Source organism: Desmodus rotundus, chromosome 1 (assembly GCF_022682495.2).
Source record: "Desmodus rotundus isolate HL8 chromosome 1, HLdesRot8A.1, whole genome shotgun sequence".
Taxonomy (NCBI): Eukaryota; Metazoa; Chordata; class Mammalia; order Chiroptera; family Phyllostomidae; genus Desmodus; species Desmodus rotundus.
This window is the reverse complement of record NC_071387.1, coordinates 115,971,515-115,988,419: the sequence shown is the minus strand read 5'-3', so window position 1 is coordinate 115,988,419 and position 16,905 is coordinate 115,971,515. Positions and strand designations below refer to the sequence as shown.

Here is a 16,905-nt window from a genome sequence, read left to right as displayed (position 1 = left end):
GCCTTTCAAATTAAATGGCAACTCCTCTATCTGGCAGCAGAGTGTTAAAAGCATGACTCCAACCTCCCTCTTAAATCATCTTATGTCTCCACTACAAGCACCTGCACGTTTCCAGCCCAAGTGGATCCACGGCTGCTCTTTTAACAGGCCCCCAGTTCTCTGCCACTCTGCGGTTGCTCACTGTTCCCCATCTGGACTCATTAGGCAGTGCCCCCCAAGCCCACACTCATCGTCAACCTCTGTGTGCACCATCTGAGAGCACTCTTTCAGTCTGCTCAACATGGTCCTTCCCTCCTCTGAACGAAGTTCTCTCCTGCTGTATTGCATTATGGGTATTCTCTTACTTTTTTATTATAAATACTCAATGGATTTTCATAGAATGACATATTCTTATTGAAAAAAATTATAATGTACAGAAGAGTAATGAAAGTAAAAACCACCTGAGATCTCTTCACCTAGAGAGATCAATTCTTCAGCATCATTCAAGGCCTCTGTGTATATATACAAACATTTATGAAGCCTAGATGTTTTTTCATAAACAATATCAAATTCTACTTGGTTTTTCTTTTCTGTTGATTTATTCTAGTGTTCTTTTAATGCTACTCAATAGAAAACTAAACTGTAATTTTCTATGAGTGGCTGCAAGATATCTCATTGTTTGGCTTTACCATAATCTAACCCATGCTTGTTTATTTTTAGCTTGCCTTCATCCCCCCATTAGGAGGCACAGGGAGCAGGTTGTTATTGCCCATTCTGGCCATGTGCTTACCCCAGCTGCATAAAATGCAAGTGAGCAGTCTGTCATGGACCTTGACAAGAACTGTTTGTGACACATCACTCCATGTGGTTGGGACCTGAAAACATGTTTGGAGATCTTGAAAAGAGGTTAGAAAGGATTGACCTAAAATCCACAGTAAAATTGTAGCCTTTTTTTTATTACTGCTTTAAACAGCATTGTGCCTCTATTGCCTGCAAGAAAACCATTTATTGTTCCTTGTTACATAATCTGCAGAGAGCTTATTCACTTAGAAAGCAGCACATTCATGGTAGTTTCTCTCTTACAAGTAGCTAAAAGCAGAATCTGTTCTGCGTCTCTGAGGCATTCTTTGCAGCACAGACCTCATGCTATCACTAATTAGCCAGAGCATTCCCAGCCAAAAGCTCCACTGCCTGGGCTTGACAAAAGTCTGTTTTTTCCATGGAAAGGATGGAGCTTGCCTCTCTGTCTAGAAGCACCTCCATAAGACATGCAAAAGCAGGGTGGTGGTGAGCTCCCAGATCAGCCAACGCAGTGAAACATGCTGCAGCCTTTAGATGACTTGCTGTTTGCTGCCTCCCTTCCTCTGGGAGGTGGGATCTCCATCAGACTGTGCCTTTGTATGCTAACAAAATACCTCACCACCATGAGACAAGCCACTTCTGCATTATTCTGAGCATCATCCCTACCCACTCCCCATATTTGACTTCAGAAACCAGTCCAGTAGTCACCCCCTAGCCAACTTCCAGCCACTTGTGTTAATCATATTTGCAATTAGCAGCCTATGCTAGTTCATTGGGGGTGGGGGGGAGCAGAGAAAAGGAAAGAAGGGAGGGAGGGACGGGGGAAAGAAGGAAGGGAGGGGGAGGAAGGAAGGAAGGAAGGAAGGAAAGAAGGAGGGAGGGAAGAGGAAGGAAGGAGGGAAGGAAGGAAGACCATTTGTGTGATTGTTTGCCTGTCACCGTGAAGTGAAGCTTGACAGGAACACCCCCACTGCCCCTCCCTATCACCCTTCCGGTAGCATATCTGTGATCTTTGTGCACATGCGCGCACCATTGCCCGCGTTCCATGGCTCTGCCACTTGCTCAGTGGGGGGACGTTTTCTTAGCTGAGCTGTGCACATATTGCTTGGCAGGTGGGCCTGCTCAGACACACTGACTGTTGTTTCAGCACTGACAGGGAGCATACATCATGCAGGCCCATTATGCCAGCGTAAATCCATGGTAACCTGTTCAAATGGCTGCAACCAGCAAACAAAGTGTTTGGGTCTTAATAGGTGATATTTTTGAAACATATAATTGGGATCTGAGAAGTAATTCTGGGTGACAGGCCACTCCTTCTGCCATCTTAACAGAAGCTGGGCCTTCAGCAAAATACCACTCCTGTCATACCACACAAAGATGATTGCCATTCCAGCTCAGTGCCAGGCAGCTGTGCACGGGGCTGACTGTGCCAAGAGATTGTCTGTGCAGGGAAAAGAGCCTTCAGTTTTGAGGTCTTTCCTTCATGCCATGGTTCTCAGTACTACTGGCAGAAATACTCCTGGGGATGTCTGTGGAGAATGTCAGAGCTTCTCTCCTTGGCCTACTCGTATCAGCTTGAAAACGATCTAGTTTGCTTTGGTATTAGGTAGTGGACAGATAAGCTTCTGAGCGGAAATCCCTGATCTTTATCATGAAGAGAAGCTATTTTTCATTTCCCCAGTGGGCTCCAGTGGGAGAATGAGATATTAATAAAATCCCTGGGCAGAGTGAGAAGGGACTTGGTATCACAGTCTGGCTGCTTCCCCCCAGGAAAGGTGGACATGTGCTTGCCAGCACCTCAGAGACACAGTGGGTGAAGGTTGGCATAGCACTGGTTACAGACCTGTTCCCCAAGTTTCAAAAACTAGGGAGGTGAAAGAGCATTTCACACTGGTCGTCGTAAAGTTTGTCTGCTTTTGGAGCCATGGCGCACTTTCCTCATGATGCACAGCCTGTGTTCCTCCATTCCCACTGCACAGAGTGGTCTCATGATGCACAGCCTGTGTTCCTCCATTCCCACTGCACAGAGTGGTCTCATGATGCACAGCCTGTGTTCCTCCATTCCCACTGCACAGAGTGGTCTCATGATGCACAGCCTGTGTTCCTCCATTCCCACTGCACAGAGTGGTCTCATGATGCACACCCTGTGTTCCTACATTCCCACTGCACAGAGTGGTCTCATGATGCACACCCTGTGTTCCTACATTCCCACTGCAGAGTGGTCACAAGACTGACCTCACTGCACGTGATCATCACTTACTTTCTGCCTGTCCACCGAAGGGTATTCTCCCTGATGACAGGAACCTGCCTTATCTGTGCTTAGCTGAGTGCTAGTTTTGTGGTGGGTGCAGGAGGAATGAAGAGAAGATGATGCTCATTTGTAAAGAGAAAAAGCATTATTAGGTCATTATGGAATTTGGCTTTTCTTTTACCTTCTTGATTTCCAAGAAATTGTAACTCTGGTATTTCAGTATGACTTGCCAATTAAATTAAAACTGGGTGGCAATGTTGTATTACTTAATTTTCGTTCTGCCAAAACTTAAACCAGTATCAGCAAATGCTACAGCATCTGCATTTTCTCTTGCTACAGAAGAATCAGTTTCCTTAAAGCAAACTAGAAAATGAGACTAAGGACTTTCTGAATTATAAGGACCAGTGGGGAAGACTCTTAGGAATGGGAGCAAGAGCAGTCAGTATTTAGAAAAGTTGTATTTCTGATGGCCTGGCGTGTGATGGGAATTGGGAGGGACGTGGCCTCATCACGCTCTAGCGTGGCCCAGCCACTGTCCTGCCAGCTTCACTATTTATTTATGCGTCAACTCAACGGTGTGGTGGGTCATGACACAGTTTGCCAACACAGAAAGTTTCATGAAACCAGAGACTTTGGTTCTCTGTCCTCAGACATTCTAAGCTGTGAGGCCTCCATGGTGGAGCTTAGGAATTTGTACTTTTGAAATGTTCCCTGGATAGTCTAGATGCAATCAATCTGTGGACTTTGGTTTTGGAAGCTCTGATTAGAAGAAAACAACGCTGAGAATTTTGGCATTTGCCTCAGTTTTACTGCTTCCTTGGGCAATTGCTGATATGTGCTTCCTGGGTTTTCTTCCAAAAGAAATCATGATGTCTTAGACTGGTGTGCTGAGGAGCCTCAGAAGCTCCTTGTAAGACATAAAACCAAGAGGCTTTTAGGTGTGCAAGGGAAACATCCCTTAGTACCTCTCCATGTCCGTTATGAGTTCTACCTCTAAAATACTCTTTTTTTAAATGACTTAATTTTTTAATTAAAAGGCTTTATTGAGATATGCTTCACATAAAGTTCAACATATACAATTTAGTGATTTTAGTGTATTTACAACCATTTAGTATATTGTGCAACTATTACCACTCCTTAACTCCAGAACATTTCCATCACACCAACAAGAAACCCCATACCTACTCCTTCCTGTCTCTAGGCCCTGGCAACCACTAATGTCCTCTCTCTGTCTGTGTCTTTGTCTTTTCTGGGTATTTTACCTCTGAAATAGTCTAAGCTGATTGAACCTGAGTTCAGTTATGTTTTAAAATATCTCCAAAGAAAAATTTTCTATTGTTCTGAGAGCTCTACTGAGAGCTCCTTGTTCTGATGTGTGTTGTGGTCAGAAAGATTTCACTCGTATCTAACTTTTACTTAATTTCATAGCAGCAATTTTCAGCCTTTTTCATCCCATGGCATGTGTAAACAAATTACTAAAATTCTGCAGCACACCAAAAAATATATTAAATGTTTTGCCCAACTGACAAAAATAGGTATAATTTTGATTCATTCACGCCAGACGGCTATTGTTGTGTTGGCTGCTGTCATTTTTTAATTTGACAGTCTAAGGGAAAAGAGGTCAGTGCCCCTGACTAAACAGTCAGGTATTGCAAGTTTTAAAGATGCTTGTGGCTCAGCGGCTGAAAGTTGCTGGTCTATAGTGTCACTCGTATTCCCTTGTTTATCTTCTCTGCCTCTCTCTCTCACTGCTTCACCAGCCCCCCGATTACTTAGAGATTCAAACAGCGTTACCAACTGACCCCCAACTTTTCCGCAGGATGAATGATCTCAGTATTCCTAAGCCCCTACTCAGTGCTACCTAATATTTTCTCCTGTTCCCTCTCCTAGTCATCCAAAAATGAAGAATCAACCCTTTCTTCTAAGGTGCATGCCTCCATCTGGGCCCTCTATTTCATTTCTTCTCTCTTCCTCCAGAACCTGACTTTTCACTATTTTTTTGTGTGCATGTGTGATAAATTGTTCCTTTATTTTTATTTTTTAAATTTTTTCATTGAATTTATTGCAGTGACATTAGTTAATAAAATTATATGAGTTTCAGGTATACACAATTCTATAATACATCATCTGTATATTGTATTGTGTTCCCCACCCAAAGTCAAGTCTCCTTTCATTACCATTTGTCTCCCCTGTACCCTCTTCTACCCCCCAACCCCCCCATCCCTCTGGCAATCACCATACTGTTGTCTGTGTCCATGAGTCTTTTTTTTTTCCTTTGTTTAGTCCCTTCACCCTGCTCACCCAGCCCCTAAACCCCTTCCCTCTGACAGCTGTCAGTCTATTCTCTGTGTCCATGGGTCTGTCTCTACTTTGTTAGTTTATTTTGACTATCTTCAATTTTTGTTCCTTCAACCTACAAAAATACTCAGGTTCACACTTTGAAAGTATTGCTTCCACCCTGCTGCCCCCTCAAGGTACAATTCTATTTTTCTCATTCCCTTCACTGTCAAACCTCTTGAAAGCACAGTTTGCTGTCATGCCGGTGCTTCTTTTTCATTCACTCCCACCTAACTTTTTGCACTTGTGAGTCTTCTTTCTTTACTGAAATTTCTGTTCATGGTTTATAATGACCGAGTAACCTCCCCTGATCCTTTTCCCCATGTCTTACTTCCTTTCCTTTCCTTTGTTTTCCTTTCCTTCCTCCCTTCCTTCACCCCTTGCTTCCTTCTTCCTTCCTTCCTTCCTTCCTTCTGAAAGGGGAGAGAAGAAGAGAAACATTGATAAGTTGCCTCTCACATACACCCCAACCTGGGCTGAGAACAGAACCCAGGCATGTGCCCTGATCAAACCTCAACCCTTTGCTCTGTGGATGATACCCAACCAACTCAGCCACACTGGTCAAGGCTGCCTTCCCCATGACTTTAGATAACACAGAACTCTGTTGACTACCCTTCCATCTCCAAACACTCTTTTTTTTTTTGGCTCCATGGTCAGTGCCTTCCTAAATATGGATGCCCCTCTCTTATCTGTCTATTTTCTCCCTTTCCAGTTTCATAACACCATCTGGCTCCTAAATATGTGGATAACTTCCAAAACTATCTTCATCACTTGGGTGTCCTGTGAGCTTCTTAGACTCATTGCTCAAAACAGAACTCATACCCTGGCAGGCTTTCTGTCTTCTCTGATTCTGGCCTTGGTGCAACCCAGGTTGAAAATTGGACTTGTTTTTTCACCTCATTGGTTGCCATAGATGACAGCCATCTTTATGTAATAGTTCTTTGGCTCTATCTCGTCTGTATTTCTTCATCTGTGATTCTTCTTCTCAGTGCCACTGTCCAGGCCTTCATGGTCTCTTACCTGGACCATCACCAGGCCCCATTCTATCTCCACTCCATTTTATCTTACGCATTACTGTCAGATACCAGCCTTCCATCAACACAGATCTGATTATGTCATTTTCTTAGACAATAATCTTTCAAGTACCTCTAAGCCTACTGATTGCATTTTCTATTCTGTAACCTAAGTTATAAAGCCGTCTACACTGGAACCTAGTCTTCCCTTCCAAACTAATGTCCACTCTCCTTCTCCATATTCTCTGTGTTTTCGCCCAAGCAAAATACGGGTCATTCTTTCTTTTTCCTCTACAAGTTCTCATTTTCAGGCCTTTGTTTTTCTGTATCATTTATCTAAAATGATATTCTTTATTTCTGCCAATATGATCTCATCCTTCAAATCCTGTCTTCCATGAAATCTTCTTGGAAGAGTTTTCTTTCCTTTGGATTTGTAGAATTGTGTGTGTGTGTGGTTGTGTGTGTGTGTGTGTGTGTGTGTAAGGATACTAAAGGACTTTTTAGCACTTTGTCTTGTATTTCAGCTATTTATAAGGTTCTCTTATTTGGTCCCCCCAGATTAGGAGCCTTTGCATTTTCCTAGTTTTAACTACTATAACAGCTGATAGATTATCTTTTTAACAACTGATAAGGTATTTTAAATATGACATATTTGGAATAAATATTTGAGGGAATTAATTTTTTAACCTCTATAAAATATAGAAGATGCAAAACCTAAACTTGTGGGTGACAGGCTTTATGTCAGTTTCAAGAGAGTTCTCAGTAGTTTCTAAACTATTATTATTTTCAGTCAATCTAAGGACAAGGTTTAGATGAAGGGAGCTTGAGAGAATTATAGCAAACCTGACATCGTCTGTCTTCATTGGAATGTCTTGCATTTGCATAATATCTTGTACCGTTTGCAAGTATTTCCACATCCTATCTGATCTCTGTTTCTCTATGTAGGGTTAGAAGGTGACAGCTGTTTTAACATCTACCAATTCATAAGCAGTCTGACAAGTTTTAAAGACTGAACCATTGTTAGGTTATTAGGTGATGGCAGAGCCTGGGCAATGGTACATGTTGACTGCCTTCAAATATTTGAAAAGCTATCATATGAATGAAGATTAAATCTTATTTTTTTACTCTTTATTTCCTGAAAGGACATAAAAAGTACAAGCCATTCAGGCTCAGTTAAGGTGAAAAACCGTTTAACTATCAGATCCATTCCAAGATGGCGCTGACTGCCTCTGTTGTTCCCTTGGAGCTCAGGCAGAACCACCTGGCCAACCAGGGCAGGGTATTTTGTTGAGAAGGAGCACTCAAAAGCTGCAGGTTGGTGAGGGTCCCTTCTGATTCTGCAGTTCTATGATTCCTTTTGGGTTAGCACTGCGGTACTCTACTTGATCAAGTTTTGATTTCTGTCTCTCTTTAGAACTTGACCTTTAAAAAACCTAGCTAAGGTGTGGGATGGGCCACTCTTGAGGTCCTAAACCTTTCACAAAGTGGAGACCCCACCTTGTCCTAGCCTTTCTTCATTAAGTATCAGTGAACCACCCACAGATGGAAATTTAAAAAAAAAAAAAAAAAAAAACATTTTTACCAAATCCTTCAGTGCCTAGAGTTGCCAGCCCAGGAAGAAAAAAAAGAAGACTGCAGAAAAGCTCACAGATGTCTTCAGCACATGTAGCCAGCCGGCCTGGCGACTGCAGGCCCCCTCTGTGTTGTGGACGCGGTGGGCAAGTCCAGCCTTCTCTCTCCGCAGCACGTTCTGTTGAAAGGAGGCAGGTGACTTGAGTGAGCTCCAAACTTTTCCTTGAAATGGGAGTTACCTAAAAAGGCAACTGCTGTAAAACAGCCAAATGGAAATCATGATATTTCACTGAACTCAGAACCAGATCTGCCTTTTTTTTCTTCATAGAAACATTTTGTGTGCCATGTGCCTTGGGAGCCAAAAAGAAATCATATTTTGCCTCCCTGTTCCACTTTGCTAAGCTCAGATACTGTAAATACCCTTCTCTCCTCTCATAACATTAAATTTTTCATGAATTCATCATAAAGGAGCCACTTTGTAGGCTTGGCTGGTACCAGTGAAAGACTTCATATTCTATTTCACAGAAACATTTCAGTGCAAAAAAATTATGGGTGCAATGTTGAAAGACTAGAATTATTCATCAAGCCTTCACTGCCTATAAGTGAAGAGAATTTTTCTGAAACTTATCCGGGAGAATGCAGACATGAACGTGAATATTTTGAAGGAGGCTACATCGGAGCCATAGTCCCCTAATCCTTCTCAGGGGAATTAGGAGTAAAAAAGGACGTGTCCTTTCTTAATGCTTTATGAACTCATGAGTTCACACGAACTCCGAAATTGTCCAGTGTACCTGTAACTGACCAGTACACTATAGAAAAGAATATTTAATTGTAGTCTGCTTTGATGAAAGTACCAATAGCTTTGTAGCTGTGCAAAATGTGTTTTCAAGAGGCAGCATAATAGAGTTCAATGGTGCATCAGAATCCCCTGGAAGACTTATTAAAACACACTAGGGGCCCTGGCCAGGTAGTTCAGTGGGTTAGAGTGTCGTCCCGGTAGGCCAAGGTTGCGGGTTTGGTCTCCAGTCAGAAACAACAATGAATGCACAAATACATGGAGCAACAAATCGGTGTCTCTCTCTCCTTCTCTCTATCTCTTCCTCCCTCTCTCTCTAGAAAAACTAATTAAAACAAAACAAAACAAAACACATGCTAGGCCCCATCCCAAGAATTTCTGATTCAGTAGATCTGAGGTGTGGCCTGAGGATTTACATTTTCTTAACAAGTTCCAGGGTATTCTGATACTGCTGGTCTCAGGACTGCACTTTGAGAAACACCGATGTATTGGAAAGAACACCAAAGCTGGGGTATCTTGGTTCTAGTACTGAGTCTACTCTGTCCACCAACCTTGGATCTCTGGACCAGGCCCTGGGCTTCTGTTTTTTTATCCATAAAAAAGAGCAGTGGTTCCTGTTCTGGGTGACCTAGTGTTACTTTGAGAATCAAATCTGAGAATCTGTAGGAAAACACATAGCACTTCCAGAGGGACTTGCAGCATTACAATTATTATGGTAGGAAGAGCTGGAGGAAAAGCAGCCTGGAGAACTTTTAAGATGCAGACCGTCTGTCTAACAAGGGCACATAGAGGGCAGGACTCTATGGCTGTGCATGCTAAGAGCGGGCCGCAAAGAGATGGAAAGGTGGAAAAATTTTTAGGGAACCCTTCCCTTCTGGGGCCTGTCTCTGAAAAAGTCAGGTGCCCTGCTTTATTCGTGTTCCGTACAGTACAGCCAGGCCGTGTTGGGGCAGTGCTTCTCAAACTTCCCTGTAATGCAGAATTCCCCGGGACACCTGTAAACATACAACAGCCTGGCCTTGTCCCACTGCACGGAGCCTGGGCCTTCAAGTCACTCTTACATATTCCACAGTTAGTGAACCACTGTCTCTGTGCTGCTAACTCTGCATCCATTTCATGACAACTCGAAAGGAACTATAGACTCCATACAGAGCCTTTCAACCTCTTCGGCACATTGGAATTACATGAGGAGCCTTTAAACACCACATAACACAGGCCACTGTCCAGTCCAATTGAATCCGAGTCTCTGGGGGTGGGGCCAAGCATCAGTACTGTTTTACACTGCCCCCTCTCCCAATTCAAATTGGCAGCCAAGGCTGAGAACCACTGAACTAGAAAGAGTCCTCCGTCATGACGTCAGCAAGCGCATTGCCTTTGTTTGCCTGTCTCTTTCCCACACCGTACAGTAAAAATATTGAGGACAGCTCTGGGTATCCAGACACCGGCCCAATGGGTTACACTGCTTTAGGTGCTTTAAGATTGTTGGTTAGAATTTTGAATGAACGAACTGCTCTGTTTATATACAAATGAACTGCCCAAAAACTCACCCCCAAAAGCCCCCACCTTTAAATGTTGTTTGTAAATACAGCCTTTTGTGGAGTTCAGGCCATCACCGCAGTGGCGGGGGGGGGGGGGTTATTTATTGAATAATTTGCAGAATCATAATCACAGGGTTTGGTTTTAACAATTTGTAGAACTCCAGTTGACCCCATCCATAATTTATTCTTCCGGGTAACATCAGGAGCCAAGAAAACTTTTGCCTTACAGAGCTTGAGAATGTTTAGGAAGGAAGCAAATTAACACACCTTGAATACCTACTGTGTGCCAGACATTTTCATGCGCTCTCACTTCATGAGAAACTTGCATTCCCCCTGGTTTTTCTGTGGGCAGAACTGGCAACAGCAGATTGCTAAACGTGGGAAGCGTGAGGGAGCTCAGTTGACTCTGGGGTCCACATGCCCTTTCTGTATTTGTGTGCAACTCGATCTTCTCCAGCCGCCCCTGCTCCCGTCCGGGCCTGCTCCTGCCGGGCCCATCACTGGGTAACTCATTCTTCCCCAACATGCCAGACTGCACAGAGAGCTTTCAACTTCTCCAGTGAAGCTTCCTCTGGGAAATTGTCACTGACCTACAACTCGATTAATTGCCTAACCACCATGAAAACTGGCCAGGTCACCTCCCAGCATCCTGTGCCAACCACGAATAAAGCCGGTCCCACAGCTTTGTAATTGTCTGTTTACCTGGCTCACCCTCCCACAGACAGGAGGCTCCTTGAAGGCAACTACTATTTATTGCTCATCTTTGTGTACTAGCCTTACGTGCTGATCAGCCCTTTGGAGGCACTCAATACATTTTTTCTCTTAATCCTCACCCAAGGATATGTCTATTGATTTTAGAGAGAGAGGAAGGCGGGGAGAGAGAGAAATCAGTGTGAGAGAAACATCGATCGGGTGCCTCCCATATGCACCCCAACTGGGGATGGAACCCACAGCCTAGGCATGTGCCCTGACCAGGGATCCAACCTGCAACCTTTTGCTGCACAGGACGACACTCCAACCGACTGAGCTACCCGACCATGGCAACACGCTTTTTTAAAGAATGAATGACAGTAGAAACTCATCCCTAAGCAAAGATCTCTTGAAACGCTTTAGCATGTGTGCATGTGTTGTGCTTCAGAATATTTAAGAAACATTTTCCAAATTTAATTGCGGCTTCTGGGAAGCCTTTCTGTGTTCTTCCTTGCAAAAAAATAGAAGGTCGTTACCAGGAAGTCTCAGTATACCACATTTATCTGGTGAGTTTTGTAAATACTAAGTAATGGGACTAATGACTCAACATAGTATTTTCCAAACTGTGAGGTAATCTTTGGACTTTGCAAGATTATTATATTAAGTGTACTTTGTAGTCTGTCAGTAAAAATAAAAAGCCTGTATTTTCACATTAGAATTCAAAGAACAGCTGCTGCGTATTGTAAATAACATATTTTGAAAACCAACTGATGCATACTTAGCCTGCCTCCCTCCGCCTGCTAACTATAGCAGGTCCTTAAGATAAGATGCAATTTGCCATTGGTATAGCTCTTGCGTTGATGTCCCACCATCTTCCGTAAATCTTCAGATGCCAATTTCCCCTAAACACACTCAGCAATGCGAGATTTTCAGTTTCTGTTTTCTAGAGGGATTAGAAAGGAACTGTATTCCTGGTTGATTTTGCACTGTTTTCCAAGGAGTTAAGCTTAGAGAGGTTTTTCCACTGGGGCCCTCCCTTACCCCCAAGGACGTGAACCGCAGGGAGCCACCATGTGCCTGGGGCAAGTGACCCATCCTGGCAGGTGGGCTGTATTGATTTGCTGGTCTGTGTGTGGGGCAGTGGGCCCATGGAGGAACGCTCAGGGGCTCCTCTGTCTGGGGCATGCGTTGGCACAGCAGCCCCTGCTCACGTCCTCCAGCCTGGATCTCACCTCCTCCTGGGACTGAGAACCCCAGTCAGCTTTTTCCCTAGCTCCTTCTCAGTTTGTCTTGTTAGCACTCTTTCTTAGCAAGTAAGCACCATATGTCTTTTTCGGGAACTTGTTTTCAGGAGATTCCCAGCGCGTGTGTGCTGCCTTGGAAGAGGGAGAGGGTGCTAGGTTAACCGGCAGCACTCAGCCGAGTGCCAACTTTTGAGGCGCACCCTCATGCCCATCTGCCCCACCGGCTGTTTTGTCCTGAAGCACGAACACAGCATTCTGCTGAACTTCCTGGGGTCACAGAAAGTTAACTGGCTTCCCAGCAGGTTTTCTGAGCCCAAGAGAGAGCCTGTGTATCTTGTTCCCAGTGGTCCCCCGTTATCCTGGGCAGGCAGTGTCTCACGGGTCCCCCTGCACTGATCTTGTTCTCTGTCCTTGTGGAGAGGGTAGCACATCCTGATTATAAAAGGACTCCGTGTGCTATTCTTTGGCTTTCTTGCTCTTCACCAGGCCTTGGTGCCAAAGCAGGCAACTAACATGTTCTGCTTTTCAAATAATCTGGCTCCTTAACGTGGAGTCCACCACACCTCTTCCAGCCTCTGATACCTGTCTCCATTGGAAGCCAGCTTGTTGAGCATCTGATCTGTCTTTTTTTCCTCTTCACTTTCCCCTCTTTCCTTGTGCTCAGGTTCTCTTTGATCAAACACAGACAGAGGGTGAGCCATTGACACCTCATGGCAAGCAGCAGCTTGAAGCATTTCCTTCATTTACCTTGACATCTCTTCGACAAAGAAAAAGTGTCTGCTCATTTTGGCTTCCACGAGAGCTACCTCTTTTAAAGCTGCTTCAGAAATAGGCTTGTTGGTTGTTATTGCTTGATACCTGTCTCCCTGGAGGTTTTACCAGTTGCTTTGAAAGGATGGCTATTTTCTGTTCCCTAGAGAATTCATTCAACTTACATAGGTCTGCAATAGGTGTGCACATGTGTGTATGTGTGGTAATGTGCTATCAATTAATAATGAAAAATCAGACCTGGCCTCTTTAATACCTTTTCCCTCTACAGAATCAGTGTTAATAATCACCAATATTCATTTTGACTTTTCTGTGTGCCAGGGGCTGTGCATGATTTCATGCCATCCTTTCAATAACCTTTTGAGGTACATTCCATTTTACAGATATGCGTCCTGATGCATGAGAGGTGCATCGCCTTGGTGGAGCTAAGACATGAACCCAAGCATTGGACTTGAGTGCCCACACTATTCAAAAATAGCCTAAACAGCCTGGGTCAGATATCCTATCAGTCACTTACTTGAATTTTGCTGACCATAGTCTTATCTTTATTCTTTTTTTTTCTTTTCTTGACAACTCAAGCCTAGCTTTTTTTATTAAAGATTTAATGTATTTACTTTTAGAGAGAGGAGAAGGGAAGGAGAAATAAAGAGAGAAACATCGATCTGTGAGAAATACATCAGTCAGTTGCCTCCCACATACCCCCTCCTGAGGACCTGGCCCACAACTAGGCATGTGCCCTGGCTGGGAATCGAACCCATGACCTTTTGGTTCACAGGCTGGTGTTCAATCTACTGAGCCACACCAGCCAGGGCCTGTCTTTATTCTTAAAAGGACTAGATCTCAGCAGAAATGAAGTGAGTGGGAGATAATGTATGTTCTAAAGTTCTAAGGGCTAAGACACTCTAATTGTGACCCATTAAATCAGTGATTCTCAGGGGCATAGAGGAGATTGACCAGTGTGGTCTGGAAAGTGTGATAGGGACCATAGGAGAGAGAGTAGGGACCTAGTTCTGTTACAGCCCAGGGTAACAGAGGAATGGTGATAATCACTGTTCTAAAAACCGCAGTGTTCCCCTAATTATAATAGCTGTCATGGCTGAACATGTATGCTATATGTCAGGCATTGCTGTGACACCTTACATACACTTTCATTGAATAATCATCCCCAAACCCTGTAAGATAGGCATTGTCTCATTTTACAGAGAAGTAGATTCAAAATGGTTACCTTTGCCCAAATTTGCTCAGACCTAAATGAAGAAAACTGAGATTCGATCCCAAGTCTGTCTTCAAAGCCTGTGCTCTATTCCTCCTTCCTTGCCAGCCTCCCTACCCACTTTGAGATTTAATGAGAATCATTTTTATTAGTAGGAAAAGGAAAGAGTTAGATGGATCTTACATTTTTGGACCAAGGTGTGAGAGTGAGCTGGGTATATGAAGGTGTATGGCTCCTGGTCTCAAGGGCAAGCTTCTCTCTGTGGAGGGCAGCTGCCATGCATGTCCTTGACATAGGCGGAGTTTGAGTTGGCCACTTCGCTTCACTGAGGGTTGTTTCCAGAATTACGAGTGTTTGTCCACTTTGTAGATGAACACAGGTAACAGGAGGCTGGAGGAGCCTTCAGAAGTCAGAGGGGCTGGGGATTTGTACCCAGCTGTGCTCTTCAACCCCCTGCACAGACCTGGGAACCTCACTTAACCCCCTGAGCCTCAGCTCTCTAATCTGTACATCATGTTAGATGAGTTCAGGGTTTGTTTTAGCTCTGAGTGGTGATTGTTCTTCACTTTCAGGCCTGTTTCTGTTACATGTACAGGAAGAGCCCTCTTAACCAATGAAGTATGTAGTTAGTTAACTATAGAAAGTCATTTAAAGGAAGACATCATCTTAAAAAGGAAACATGCTAGCAACACTTAATTTTTTAAAAACAGCTTTATTGTGGTGTAATTCACACAGTAAACTGCACATATTTAAAGCACACAGTTCAGTCAGTTCTGTATCCACCCGTGACACCATCACTACAATCACGATAGCGAACAAACATATCTATCACCCTAAAGTTTCCTCATGTGGCTTTTTGGTCCCTCTTTCTCACCCCTTTGTGATCCCTTCCCCCTGCTTTCTGTCACTACAGATTACTTGTTTAGAGTGCTATATAGTGTATATTTTTCTGTTTTATTGTGCAGAATTATTTTGAGGTTTATCTATGGTTTTGCATGTATCAACCCATGAACAAAGTATTTTTCCATTTATTTAGTCTTTAATTTCTCAGCAATATTTTATATTTTTCAATGCACAGGTTTCTCACATCTTTAGTCAGAATTATGCCTAGATATTTCATATTTTATGCTATTATAAATGATACAATTTTTAAAATTTCAATTGAATTCCATTTCTGATTGTTGCTATTATAATTGACTAGTCAATTGATTTTTGCATATTGATTTGCAATTATGTGTAACAATTACAACACAGTATGTAATTGTATATTCTGCAATTATGCTAAATTCAACTTACTAGTTTTAGTAGCTATTTTATAGATTCCACTTGAGTTTTCTACTTAGATTGTTATCATATCTCTAAATAAAGAGAGTTTGCCTCTTTTTTCCCGATCTGGATGCCCTTATTCTTTTGCTTTCTGAATTGACTGTTAAAACCTTTAAAACAATGTTTAATGAAAGTGTTGAGAGTGGACAACCTGTCTTGTTCCACACCTTAGGGTATAAGCCTTCAGTCTCTCACCATAAATGGATTGCTATTTTAGGTTTTCCCTAGATATTCATAGGTTTTGGGTTGTTAATGTGGTGAATTACATTAATTGGTTTTCAGTTTTATGCCATTCTAGGTACCCGGTGAAGGCCTTTCATTTGTTCATGGGTTTGCTTAGTAGAGTCCTGTGCCATCTTTCCTGCATAGTTCACATCCTCACCGCATCCTCTACACTCTGCATTTCAGTGTACGTGGAGATCTAAAACACGTGTGGCATGTGGAGCTCTTCTAAATTTAAGAGTTTGTTTTCCTTTGTTAGTCTTTCACCGTTGTCTTGCCCGAGCCGAAGTGAATAGCAGTTTGTTTTTAAGTCTCTGCCTTTAGTAAGTGTTTCTAAAATATTTTTCTTGGGATTTAGAGAAGCAACAAGTTTCTTTTTATATTCCTATTGCATCAGTATAGATAATACTTAATTAAAATATATAATTGCAATACCCAGCACAACTGGCAAAAACAAATTTGGGACCCATTATGGCTCAGCCGATGAGAGCAGAGTGTGTGGGCAAACTGGAGACTAGCCAATCAGATGTAAATATTGAGCGTGTTGTAGTTTCATTCAGTAAGCTGTACAGAGAGCTTAACGGAAAGGATTGGTTACTCTCTGGAATCAGGGAAACGGAAGTTGATTAAAAGAGCATCTACAATTCTTTTCTATTTGCATAATTAGTACTCCTAACCTTCAACATCCTGTAGGCAAAATAAGGTCTAGGTCACAAGATCTACTATGTGAAGAACACAAACTATTCAACACTGATCCATCTTCACAGTGTGAAAAACAGCCATGACAAAGGGTAGGTCCTTGTATCAGCTGTAACTGCAACGATAGCAAATTGGGAGTAGCTGAGGAGAACTGTGTATTTAGAGTCAGATGAGCCTAAGTTTGGATATCAGTCACTCTCTGTGTTGTTCAGCCACCTTGGGTAAATAAATGAGCACCTCAGAGGGTCATCTCGAGAATAAATGACTGGGCCTGTCTGAGACTGACACCAAATATAGCTATCCCTTGTTCGTGGTTTGGGTCCTCATTCCAGATAGGTTGCACTATCTAGGATGGTGCATTGTGCCCAACCACATGATCCAAAGTGCCCCAACTCCAATTCATCACAATGTTTGGTGGAAGTGGAGAAGGCAGAACACCCAAGGCACAGGAAACAG

At 43.0% G+C, this 16,905-nt stretch overlaps 1 protein-coding gene across 5 annotated transcripts in view; it reads left to right on the top strand.

The window, feature by feature from the left end:
* AUTS2 (activator of transcription and developmental regulator AUTS2) overlaps positions 1–16,905 on the top strand; it is a 1,165,474-nt gene that overhangs the window by 788,106 nt on the left and 360,463 nt on the right. The window lies entirely within an intron of this gene.